Here is an 11141-nt window from a genome sequence, read left to right as displayed (position 1 = left end):
GGGAGCTGAGCCCCTCAGCGACACCACAGCTGTGTGTCCTGATGCAGGGTTTCCACCTGAAAAGTCAACAATTCCTTTCCCCCCACAGATAAGATAAATTGGCGACGGAGAGAGGAGACTTTTTGTATGCAGCTCCCAAGGGGATTATAAAATACTCCTGTTTACAACTACTACAGCTGAAATCTGCAGCCACAAACACTGCAGTAAGCAACACTGTTTCAAGTCATTTAAAAGAACCGGCAGATTTGGGTGTCCAGAGCACCCAGGGAGCGAGTGCAGCAGCTTGGAGCTCAGGGAAGGTCTCAGGAAACGTGGCTGCAGGGCAGGGCTGCAGGTAAAACTGTAACGCAGGGTCCTAAGGGCCCTCCACGCCCCCCCCCCCCCTTCCTACCATCCTCCTGGCTAATGTACAATCTCTGGAAAATAAAATTGAAGACCTCAGAGCGAGACTGCAGTACCAGAGGGACATCAGGGACTGTTGTGTACTCTGTTTCACAGAGACATGGCTCACCCCCAGCACTCCGGATACAGCACTCTAGCCCGAGGGCTTCATCACCCACTGCATGGGCCAGACGGTGGCATTAGGTAAAGGCAGAGGCAGCAGCATTTGCTTCATGATTAACTCTTCGTGGTGCACAGACATGGCAGTTCTGTCATAGTCCTGCTCCCCTGACCTGGAACATCTGTGGGAGGGGCAGTACTGAGGGAGGGTCACACTGTGGGAGGGGCGGTATTGACCGGCCGCCTGTCACTTCTGCGGCCGGGAGGAGACAGTGTACCACACATACGCGGAGTGCGAGAGGTTGCAGCCCCTCTTCGGGTATCTGCGGGGCCTGCTGCTGAAGTTCTGGCTGCACTTCAGCCCAGCACTGTTGGTCTACGGGCACCCGGTGCGGCGCGGGGAGGGGTGCACGACGGATCTCCTGGTGGGTCTCCTGCTGGGCCTGGCCAAGCTGGCCATCCACGGGACGTGGCGGCGGGCGGCCGAGGGTCCCGGCAGGTCGGCCTGCCTGCCCATCTTCCGCGCTTACGTGCGCGCGCGGGTGTTGTTGGAAAGGGAGCACGCGGTCTCCTCGGGCGCCCTGGCCGAGTTCCGCGCTCGCTGGGCCCCTCAGGGGATCGCGTGTGTGGTGGACGAGATGGACGCGATTCTGGTGTGAAGTGTCGTGCGTTTTGCGGTTGCGGGCGTAGCGTTGCGCGGGTATTGGTTTCGGCCAGGTTGTTTATTTCTGTACTCGACGCAGCGTGTTTGCTGTTGGTTGTTTTGTAGAGTTTTTAACGAATAAACGTTTTGTACAAAAAAAAGGGGCGGTATTGACCGACCGCCTGTCACTTCTGCGGCCGGGAGGAGACGGTGTACCACGCATACGCGGAGTGCGAGAGGTTGCAGCCCCTCTTCGAGTATCTGCGGGGGCTGCTGCTGAAGTTCTGGTTGCACTTCAGCCCGGCGCTGTTGGTCTACGGGCACCCGGTGCAGCGCGGGCAGGGGCGCGCGGCGGATCTCCTGGTGGGTCTCATGCTGGGCCTGGCCAAGCTGGCCATCCATGGGACGCAGCAGCGGGCGGCTGAGGGTACCGGCAGGTCAGCCTGCCTGCCTGTCTTCCGCGCTTACGTGCATGCACGGGTGCGTTTAGAGAGGGAGTACGCGGTTTCCGCGGGCACCCTAGCTGAGTTCCGTGCTCGGTGGGCCCCTCAGGGGATCGCGTGTGTCATGGACGGTACAAACGCGATTCTTATTTGAAGTGTCACATGTCGCGTTGACGGGTGTAGCGGCGTATGTGTGTTTCGTTAGTATTAGTTTGCATTCTCTACCATAGTATGTCGTTGCGTAGTTTCTTCTTTTCTATATTAGATGTAGTGTATTGACACTGGTTGTCTTTTGTAGTGCTTTTAGTGAATAAACGTTTATTATTAAAAAAAAGGGGCGGTATTGAAGGAGGGTCATCCATTTTATCTGCCTGGGGAGTTCCCTGCTGTCATCCTGGTATCAGTGTACATTCCGCCTCTGGCAACGGTCAAGCTGGCATTGAAGGAGCTAAGAACTGTGATCAATAGTCACGAGACAGTGCACCCTGATGCCTTCCCAATCATCACGAGGGACTTCAACCAGGCTGGTGTGAAGCAGTCTCTGACCAACTACCACCAACATATTACCTGTGGAACCAGAAGAGCCAACACACTCGATCACTGTTACACCACCATCAAGAACACTCACCGTGCTATCCCACACCTGCATTTTGGCAAGTCTGATCACCGGGCTGTACTTCTACTGCTGGCATTAACACAGAGACTGAGGACCTCAGCATCAGTGGTGAGGACCGTGAAGATATGGTCAAGGGAGGCGGAGGAGCATTTACAGGACTGCTTTGAATTGGTGCACTGGACTATATTCAGGGATTCATCTCTGCATCTGAATGAATATGCCACTTCATCAAGACCTGCGTGGACGAGTGTGTGCCGCTGAGAACATACCAAGTCTTCCCAAACCAGAGCTGTGGCAGGATTTGCATGCCATTAAGGCGTGCATACCTATAAAGTGAAACCTAACAGCGTAAATGGCAGTGATGCCTCACTTCCTGATGAGCTCAGTGCCTTTTATGCACGCTTTGAAAGGGAGAATAACACTGCCCCTTGAGCAGGACACTTCTGGTCGTAGTCACTCAATTCCCTTTGCCGTTGAACAGGGTTACCTAGACGTCTCCTTCCCTCCGCACGACTGCAAGTGAAAGAGTCGTGAACCATGTAAAGTGGCTTACATGGACTCCACAGTGTAGCAGTTAGCATAACACTATTACAGTGCCAGTGACCCAGGTTCAATTCCAGCCACTGTCTGTAAGGAGTTTGTACGTTCTCTCCTTCTCTGCGTGGGTTTCCACCGGGTACTCCGGTTTCCTCCCACATTCTAAAGACGTATGGGTTAGGAAGTTGTGGGCATGCTAATTTAGCGCCAGAAGCGTGGTGACACTTGTGGGCTGCCCCCAGAACACTCCACGCAAAAGGTGTATTTCACTGCGTGTTTCGATGTACATGTGACTAATAAAGAAATCATCTCTTATCTTTTGACAAGGTGCCACACAGTAGGCTTGTCCGGAAGGTTAAGGCACAGGGATCCAAGTTATGTTGGCAAGAGGCGGAAGGTGGAAGGGTGTTTTTCTGACAAGGTCTGCAACAAACGGACATAGAGTCATACTGCATGGAAAGAAACCATTTGTCCCACCACATACATGCTGGCCAGTGGCCATTGCATAAATCCTACTTTAAAGCACTAATAGTTTATGCTTTTCCAGATGTGAGTAAATCCTGTCCCTAAGAATCTTCTCTAATAATTTTGCTACCATTGATGTAAGGCTCACCAACCTATAATTTGCTGGGTTATCGCTATTTCCCTTCTTAAACAAAGGATCAGCTGGCTATTCTTCAGTCCTCTGGGACTTTGCCTTTGGCTAAAGCAGATACACTGTCAATGCCCCATCAATCTCCTCTCTTGCCTCTCAATAACCTGGGATAGATCCCATCAGGCCCTGGGGACTTATCCACCTTAATATTTTTCAAGAGACCAACAAATCCTCCTTCTTGATATCAACATGCCCCAGAATATCAGCCTACCTCTCCCTGATCACCTGACCCTAACCTCCTCCGCGCCAGGGTAAACAGACCAGGGCTCTGTAGCCTCTCCTTGTAACGGAGATGCTCAATCCCAGCCAACATCCTGGTGAATCTCCTCTGTACCCTCGCTAGTACCATTATACCTTTGCTCAAGATAACTAGAATTGCACGCAATACTGCAGCTGAGGTCTGATCAGTGTTATATAAAATTGGAGCATAACCTCTCTGCTCTTTAATGAAGACCAATATCCCATCTGATTATTAACCACGTAATCTAATAGCGCTGCCACCTTCAGGGATCTTTGGACTTGCACACCAAGGTCCCTCTGTTGAGGGAAGGAAGACAAGAAACAACTGTTGTTGCAAGCTGACAGGTGGAGAAGGAGCAAAGGAAGCTCTGAGGCTGGCAAAACAACAATAAAATCCCAAAGGAACCTCTCAGGCACTGGGTCACTTGGCTAGTGCATTGAAGAACACAGCTAGCTGTGAGAATTAATGTGAATTGTGGGACACATTGATCATCAACACTTCGAACAGACTGCGGCCACAGGTTTCTCCTAGGTCTATTGCCTGTCTGAAGGTTGCTTGAACAATCAATCATGCTTTCTTGCTGCAGGCTCTAGAGTGTATGGCTGGGGCATCTCAGAGGGGCTTAGCTCCTCTTCATCCCCTTAAATGCAGAGCCTAGTGCCCACTGCATCTCCTCTGTCTGTGACCTTAGATCAGATGTGACAACCCACTGAATTTAAGCATATTACTTTGCAGAAGAAAATAAATTGACAAGGGGTCCCTTAATAACCGGAGAGAGTAAAGAGGAGATTCACCAGGATGTTGCCTGGATTGGTGGACTTAGAAACATAGAAAAACCACAGCACAACTCAGGCCCTTCAGCCCACAAAGCTGTGCGGAACATGTCCCTACCCTAGAAATTACTAGGCTTACCCATAGCCCTCTATTTTTCTCAGCTCCATGTACCTATTCAAAAGTCTCTTAAAAGACCCTATCGTATCCGCCTCCACCACCATTGCCGGTAGCCCATTCCATGTACTCACCACTCTCTGAGTAAAAAACTTACCCCTGACATCTCCTCTATATCTACTCCCCAGCACCTTAAACCCATGTCCTCTCGTGGTCACCAATTCAGCCATGGGGAAAAGCCTCTGACTATCCACCCAATCAATACCTCTCATCATCTTATATACCTCTATCAAGTCCCCCCCCATCCTTTGTCACTCCAAGGAGAAAAGGCCAAGTTCCCTCAACCTTCTTTCATAAGGCATGCTCTGCATTCCAGGCAGCATCCTTGTAAATCTCCTCTGCACCCTCTCTATGGCTTCCACATCCTTCCTGTAGTGAGGTGATCAGAACTGAGTGCAGTACTCCAAGTGGGGTCTGACCAGGGACCTATATAGCTGCAACATTACCTCTCGGCTCCTAAATTCAATTCCCTGATTGATGAAGGACAATACACCATATGCCTTCTTAACCACAGAGTCAACCTGCACAGCCGCTTTGAGCGTCCTATGGACTTGGACCCCAAGATCTCTCTGATCCTCCACACTGCCAAGAGTCCTACCATTTAAGACTATATTTTTCCGTCATATTTGACCCACCAAAATGAACCACTTCACACTTATCTGGGTTGAACTGCATATTCTCAGCCCAACTTTGCATCCTATCTATGTCCCTCTGTAACCTCTGACAGCCCTCCAAACTATCCACAACACCCCCAACCTTTGTGTCATCCGCAAACTTACTAACCCACCCCTCCACTTCCTCATCCAGGTCATTTATAAAAATCACAAAGAGCAAGGGTCCCAGTACAGATCCCTGAGGTACACCACTGGTCACCGACCTCCATGCAGAATACGACCCTTCAGCAACCACTCTTTGCCTTCTGTGGGCCAGCCAGTTCTGGATCCACACTGCAATGTCCCCTTGGATCTCATGCCTCCTTACTTTCTCAATAAGCCTTGCATGGGGTACCCTATCAAATGCTTTGCTGAAATCCATATACACTACATCTACTGCTCTCCCTTCATCGATGTGTTTATTCACATCCTCAAAAAATCCAATCAGACTCGTAAGGCAGGACCTGCCCTTAACAAAGCCATGCTGACTATTCCTAATCATATTATACCTCTCCAAATGTTCATAAATCCTGCCTCTCAGGATTTTCTCCATTAGCTTACCAACGACTGAAGTAAGACTCACAGGTCTATAATTTTGTGGGCTATCTCTACTCCCTTTCTTGAATAAGGGAACAACATCCGCAACCCTCCAATCTTCTGGAACCTCTCCCGTCTCCATCGACAATGCAAAGATAATTGTCAGAAGCTCCGCAATCTCTTCCCTCACCTCCCACAGCAGCCTGGGGTACATCTCATCCGGTCCTGGCGACTTATCCAACTTGATGCTTTCCAAAAGATTCAGCACCTCCTCTTTCCTAATATCTACATGCTCAAGCTTTTCAGGCTGCTGCAAGTCCCCACTACAACCCCCCAGATCTTTTCCCGTAGTGAATACTGATGTAAAGTATTCATTAAGTACCTCCACCATTTCTTCCGGATCCATACACACTTTCCCACTCTGCACTTGATAGGTCCTATTCTTTCGCATCTTATCCTCTTGCTCTTCACATACTTGTACAATGCCTTGGGGCTTTCCTTAATCCTGCCCGCCAAGGCCTTCTCATGCCCCTTTCTGGCTCTTGTAATCTCCTTCTTAAGCTCCTTCCTATTAGTCTTATACTCTTCCAGATCTCTAACATTACCTAGCTCTCTGAACCTTTTGTAAGCTTTTCTTTTCCTTTTGACTAGATTTATCATAGCCTTTGTACACCACGGTTCCTGTATCCTCTCGTGACTCCCCTGTCTCATCAGAACATGCCTATGCAGAACTCCACACAAACATCCCCTGAATATTTGCCACATTTCTTCCGTACTTTTCCATGAGAACATCTGTTCCCAATTTAATCTTCCAATTTCCTGCCTGAGAGCCTCATAATTCCCTTTACTCCAACTAAACACCTTTCTAGTCTGTCTGTTCCTATCTCTCTCCAGTGCTAATGTAAGAGAGATAGAATTATGATCACTATCTCCAAAATGTTCACCCACTGAGAGATCTGACACCTGACCAGGTTCATTTCCCAATACCAAATCAAGCACAGCCTCTCCTCTTGTAGTCCTATCTACATACTGTGTCAAGAATCCTTCCTGAACACACTTAACAAACTCCTCCACATCTAAACCCCTCACTGTCTGGAGATGCCAATCGATGTTTGGGAAATTAAAATCCCCCATCACAACAAGTCTGTTATTCTCACACCTTTCTAGGATCTTCTTCCCTATCTGCTCCTCAATATCCCTGTTACTATTGGGCGGCCTATAAAAAACACCCAGTAAAGTTATCGACCCCTTCCTGTTCCTAACCTCCACCCACAGAGACTCCGGAGACAGTCCCTCCAGGACGTCCACCATTTCCGCAGCCGTGACACTATCTTTGATCAACAGTGCCACCCCCCACCTCTTTTGCCTCCCTTCCTGTCCTTTCTGAAACATCTGAAACCCAGCACTTGAAGTAACCATTCCAGTCCCTGAGCCATCCAAGTCTCCGTAATGGCCACCACATCATAGCTCCAAGTATTGATCCAAGCTCTAAGCTCATCCACCTTGTTCACAATACTCCTTGCGTTAAAATAGACATATCTCAAACCGGTCTGAGCACATCCCTTCTCTATCACCTACCTATCGTACCTACTACTAGCTTTCTCTATTTGAGAGCCAAACAGCTCTTCCCCAGTCTCTCCAGTTTGGATCCCACCCCCCAACAATTCTAGTTTAAACTCTCCCCAGTAGCCTTAGCAAACCTCCCCACCAGGATATTGGTCCCCCTAGGATTCAAGTGCAACCCGCCCTTAGTAAATCCATTTTGACTCGACCCAATCCTATCATTGCTATCCAAATATGCCGCTATTTCATCCTTAATAATGGATTCTAGCATCTTCCCCACCACAGATGTTAGGCTAACTGGACGATAGTTCCCCGTTTTCTCCCTCCCTCCTTTCTTAAAAAGTGGGATAACATTAGCCATTTTCCAATCCTCAGGAACTGACCCCGAATCTAAGGAACATCGGAAAATGATCACCAATGCATCCACAATTTCTAGAGCCACCTCCTTCAGTACCCTGGGATGCAGACCATCTGGACCTGGGGATTTGTCAGTCTTCAGCCCCATTAGTCTACCCATCACCATTTCTTTCCTAATGTCAATCCACTTCAGTTCCTCTGTCACCCTCTGCCTTTTGTCCATCTTTACCTCTGGGAGATTTCTTACATCTTCCCCCGTGAAGACAGATCCAAAGTACTTATTAAATTCGACTGCCATCTCCCTGTTTCCCATAATAATTTCACCCGATTCGGTCTTCAAGGGCCCAACATTGTTCCTAACTAACTTCGTTCCCTTCACATACCTAAAAAAGCTTTTGCTATCCTCCTTAATATTCCTGGCTAGCTTGCCTTCGTACCTCATTTCTTCTTCCCGAATTACCTTTTTAGTTAAATTCTGCTGCACCTTAAAAATTTCCCAATCTTCTATCTTCCCACTCAGCTTGGCTCTGCCATACTTCTTCCTTTTTAACACAATGCTATCTCTGACTTCCTTTGTCAGCCACGGTGGCCCCTTTCCCCTCTTTGAGTCTTTCCTTCTCTGGGGAATAAACTGATCCTGCACCTTGTGCATTATTCCCAAGAATACCTGCCATTGCTGTTCCACTGACAATTCTGCTAGGATGCCCGCCCAGTCAACTTTAGCCAGCTCCTCCCTCATGGCTCCATAGTCTCCTCTGTTCAACTGCAAAATTGACCCTTCTGATTTGCCCTTTTCCCTCGCCAATTGCAGATAAAAACTTATCATGTTATGGTCACTACCTCCCAATGGCTCCTTTACTTCCAGTTCTCTTATCAAATCCTGCTCATTACACAGCACTAAATCCAGAATAGCCCTCTCCCTGGTCGGCTCTCGTACCAGCTGCTCCAAGAATGCATCCCGGAGGCACTCTATAAACTCCCTTTCCTGGGGTCCAGTACCAGCCTGATTTTCCCAGTCCACTTGCATATTGAAATCCCCCATAACTACTGTGACATTACCCTTGCCACATGCCAACATTAACTCACTATTCAGCTTGCACCCAATATCCATGCCACAGTTCGGAGGCCTGTAGATAACACCCATTAGGGTCTTTTTGCCCTTACAGTTCCTCAGTTCTATCCACACTGACTCAACTTCTCCTGATTCAATGTCCCCCCCTTGCAAGGGACTGAATCTCATTCCTCACCAACAGGGCCACCCTACCCCCTCTGCCCACCTTCCTGTCCTTACGATAGCATGTATACCCTTGAAAATTCATTTCCCAGGTATGATCTCCCTGCAGCCATGTCTCCGTTATCCCAACAACATCATACTTACCCATTCGTATCTGAGCTTCAAGCTCGCCTACCTTATTCCTGACACACCGTGCATTCAGATATAGGATTTTTAACCCATTTCTCCTCTCTCCAATCATATTAATGTTCCGAAATTGTGTAGTTCCTACCTGTCCTCTACCCTCCATCTCGCTATCCTCTCTCTCATTCTGGATCCCCTCCCCCTGCAAATTTAGTTTAAACCCCCCCCCGAGCAGCATTAGCAAACCTTCCTGCAAGAATGTCAGTACCCCTCCAGTTCAGGTGTAAACCATTCCGTTGGAACAGATCCCATCTTCCCTGGAACAAATCCCAATTATCCATAAACCTGAAGCCCTCCCTCTCGCACCATCCCCTCAGCCACGTATTAATCTGCCTAATCTTCCTATTCCTCTCCTCACTCGCATGTGGCACAGGTAGCAATCCTGAGATTGTTACCCTGGATGTCCTGCCCCTCAACTTAGCACCTAACTCCCTGAACTCCTTACACAGGACCTCCTCTCTTTTCCTGCCCACGTCGTTAGTCCCTACATGGATCACAACATCTGGGTTCACGCCCTCCCTCCTGAGAATAACCTGAACCCGATCAGAGATATCCCGGACCCTGGCACCAGGGAGGCAACAGACCATCCGGAATTCCCGATCATCCCCACAGAATATCCCATCTATCCCCCTGACTATAGAATCCCCTATCACTACCGCTCTCCTCACTTCCTTCTTCCCCTTCTGAGTTGAGGGTCCACTCTCGGTGCCAGAGACCAGACCTCCGCAACTAGTTCCTGGTAGGTCATCCCCACCAACAGTATCCAAAGTGGTATACCTATTATTGATGGGGACAGCCACAGGGGTGCTCTGCTCTCTCTGCCTGCTCCCCTTCCCTCTCCTGACAGTTACCCAGTTACTCTCCTCCTGTCTTATCGATGTGTCTATCTCCCGATAACTCTTATCTATCTCTGCCTCCGCCTCCCGAATGATCCATAGTTCATCCAGCTGCTGCTCCAATTCCCTAACTCGGTCTACTAGGAGCTGCAGCTGGACGCACCTTTTGCAGGTGTGGTCATCAGGGACAACTGTGCTGACCCTGACCTCCCACATACCGCATAAGGAGCACATCACTGCTCTAACTGTCTCCCCCATATCCTGCTCCCAGATTAGTTACAACAAATCAAGATGGAGTAGATAGACGTGGAACATAGAAAAGTAAAGGACAGGAACAGTTTGGCTGTTCTGTTCTGTGTTCTATATCAGAAGTATATCAAATGAGAGGTCAGAGATTTAGGGTAAGGAGTTAAATATTTAGAGGGGATCTTTTATCATTCAGAGTGGTGAGTACTTGGAATACATTGCCTGAGAATATGGTGGAAGAGCTGACAGCATTTAAAAAGTGTCTACACTTCAATCACCTAGACATAGAAGGCCATGGACCAAGTGCTTGAAAATGGGATTAGTATGGATGATAGACTGTGCCATTTCATTTGGGAGTGAGCAGATATCTGAGATGAATTAAAAATTATAAATAACAAAGAAAGAAAGAGAACCTACCAGAAGTGCCCACTCACCTACTCTGCCTCTTTACGTCAAAGCGTCTTTTGCCAAAGCCTCAGCTGCCCACTCTAACACTGTCCAATTACATAATAGCCACTCCACGATGGCCACTCCACTTGACCCTAACTTCTTTTTATTGGCAGATGCTGCCCAATTATCAAATTAGTTAATCAACAGGTCTATCAACTCACTACAGCAACAAGAACAACAATAACATTCCAAGTGCAGCTTCACCAATGTCTTGTACAACTGTAACATGATGTCCCAAATCTTGTACTCAATGCCCTGTGCCATATGCTTTCTTCATCACCTTGTTGACCTGTGTCACCACTTTCATGGAAGTATGTACTTGTAGCCCTTGGTCTCTCTGTTCTACAATACCGCTCAAGGTCCTGTCATTCACTCTGTATGTTCTGACCTGGTTTAACTAACTTCCCAAAATGCACCACTTCATATTTGTCCAAGTTAAATTACATCTTCCATTCCTTAGCCAATTTTCCCAGTTGATCTCAATCCTGTTGTATCTTT

The sequence above is a fragment of the Pristis pectinata genome, chromosome 3 (genome assembly GCF_009764475.1).
Source record: "Pristis pectinata isolate sPriPec2 chromosome 3, sPriPec2.1.pri, whole genome shotgun sequence".
Classification (NCBI taxonomy): Eukaryota; Metazoa; Chordata; class Chondrichthyes; order Rhinopristiformes; family Pristidae; genus Pristis; species Pristis pectinata.
Note: the sequence above shows the minus strand (reverse complement) of the source record.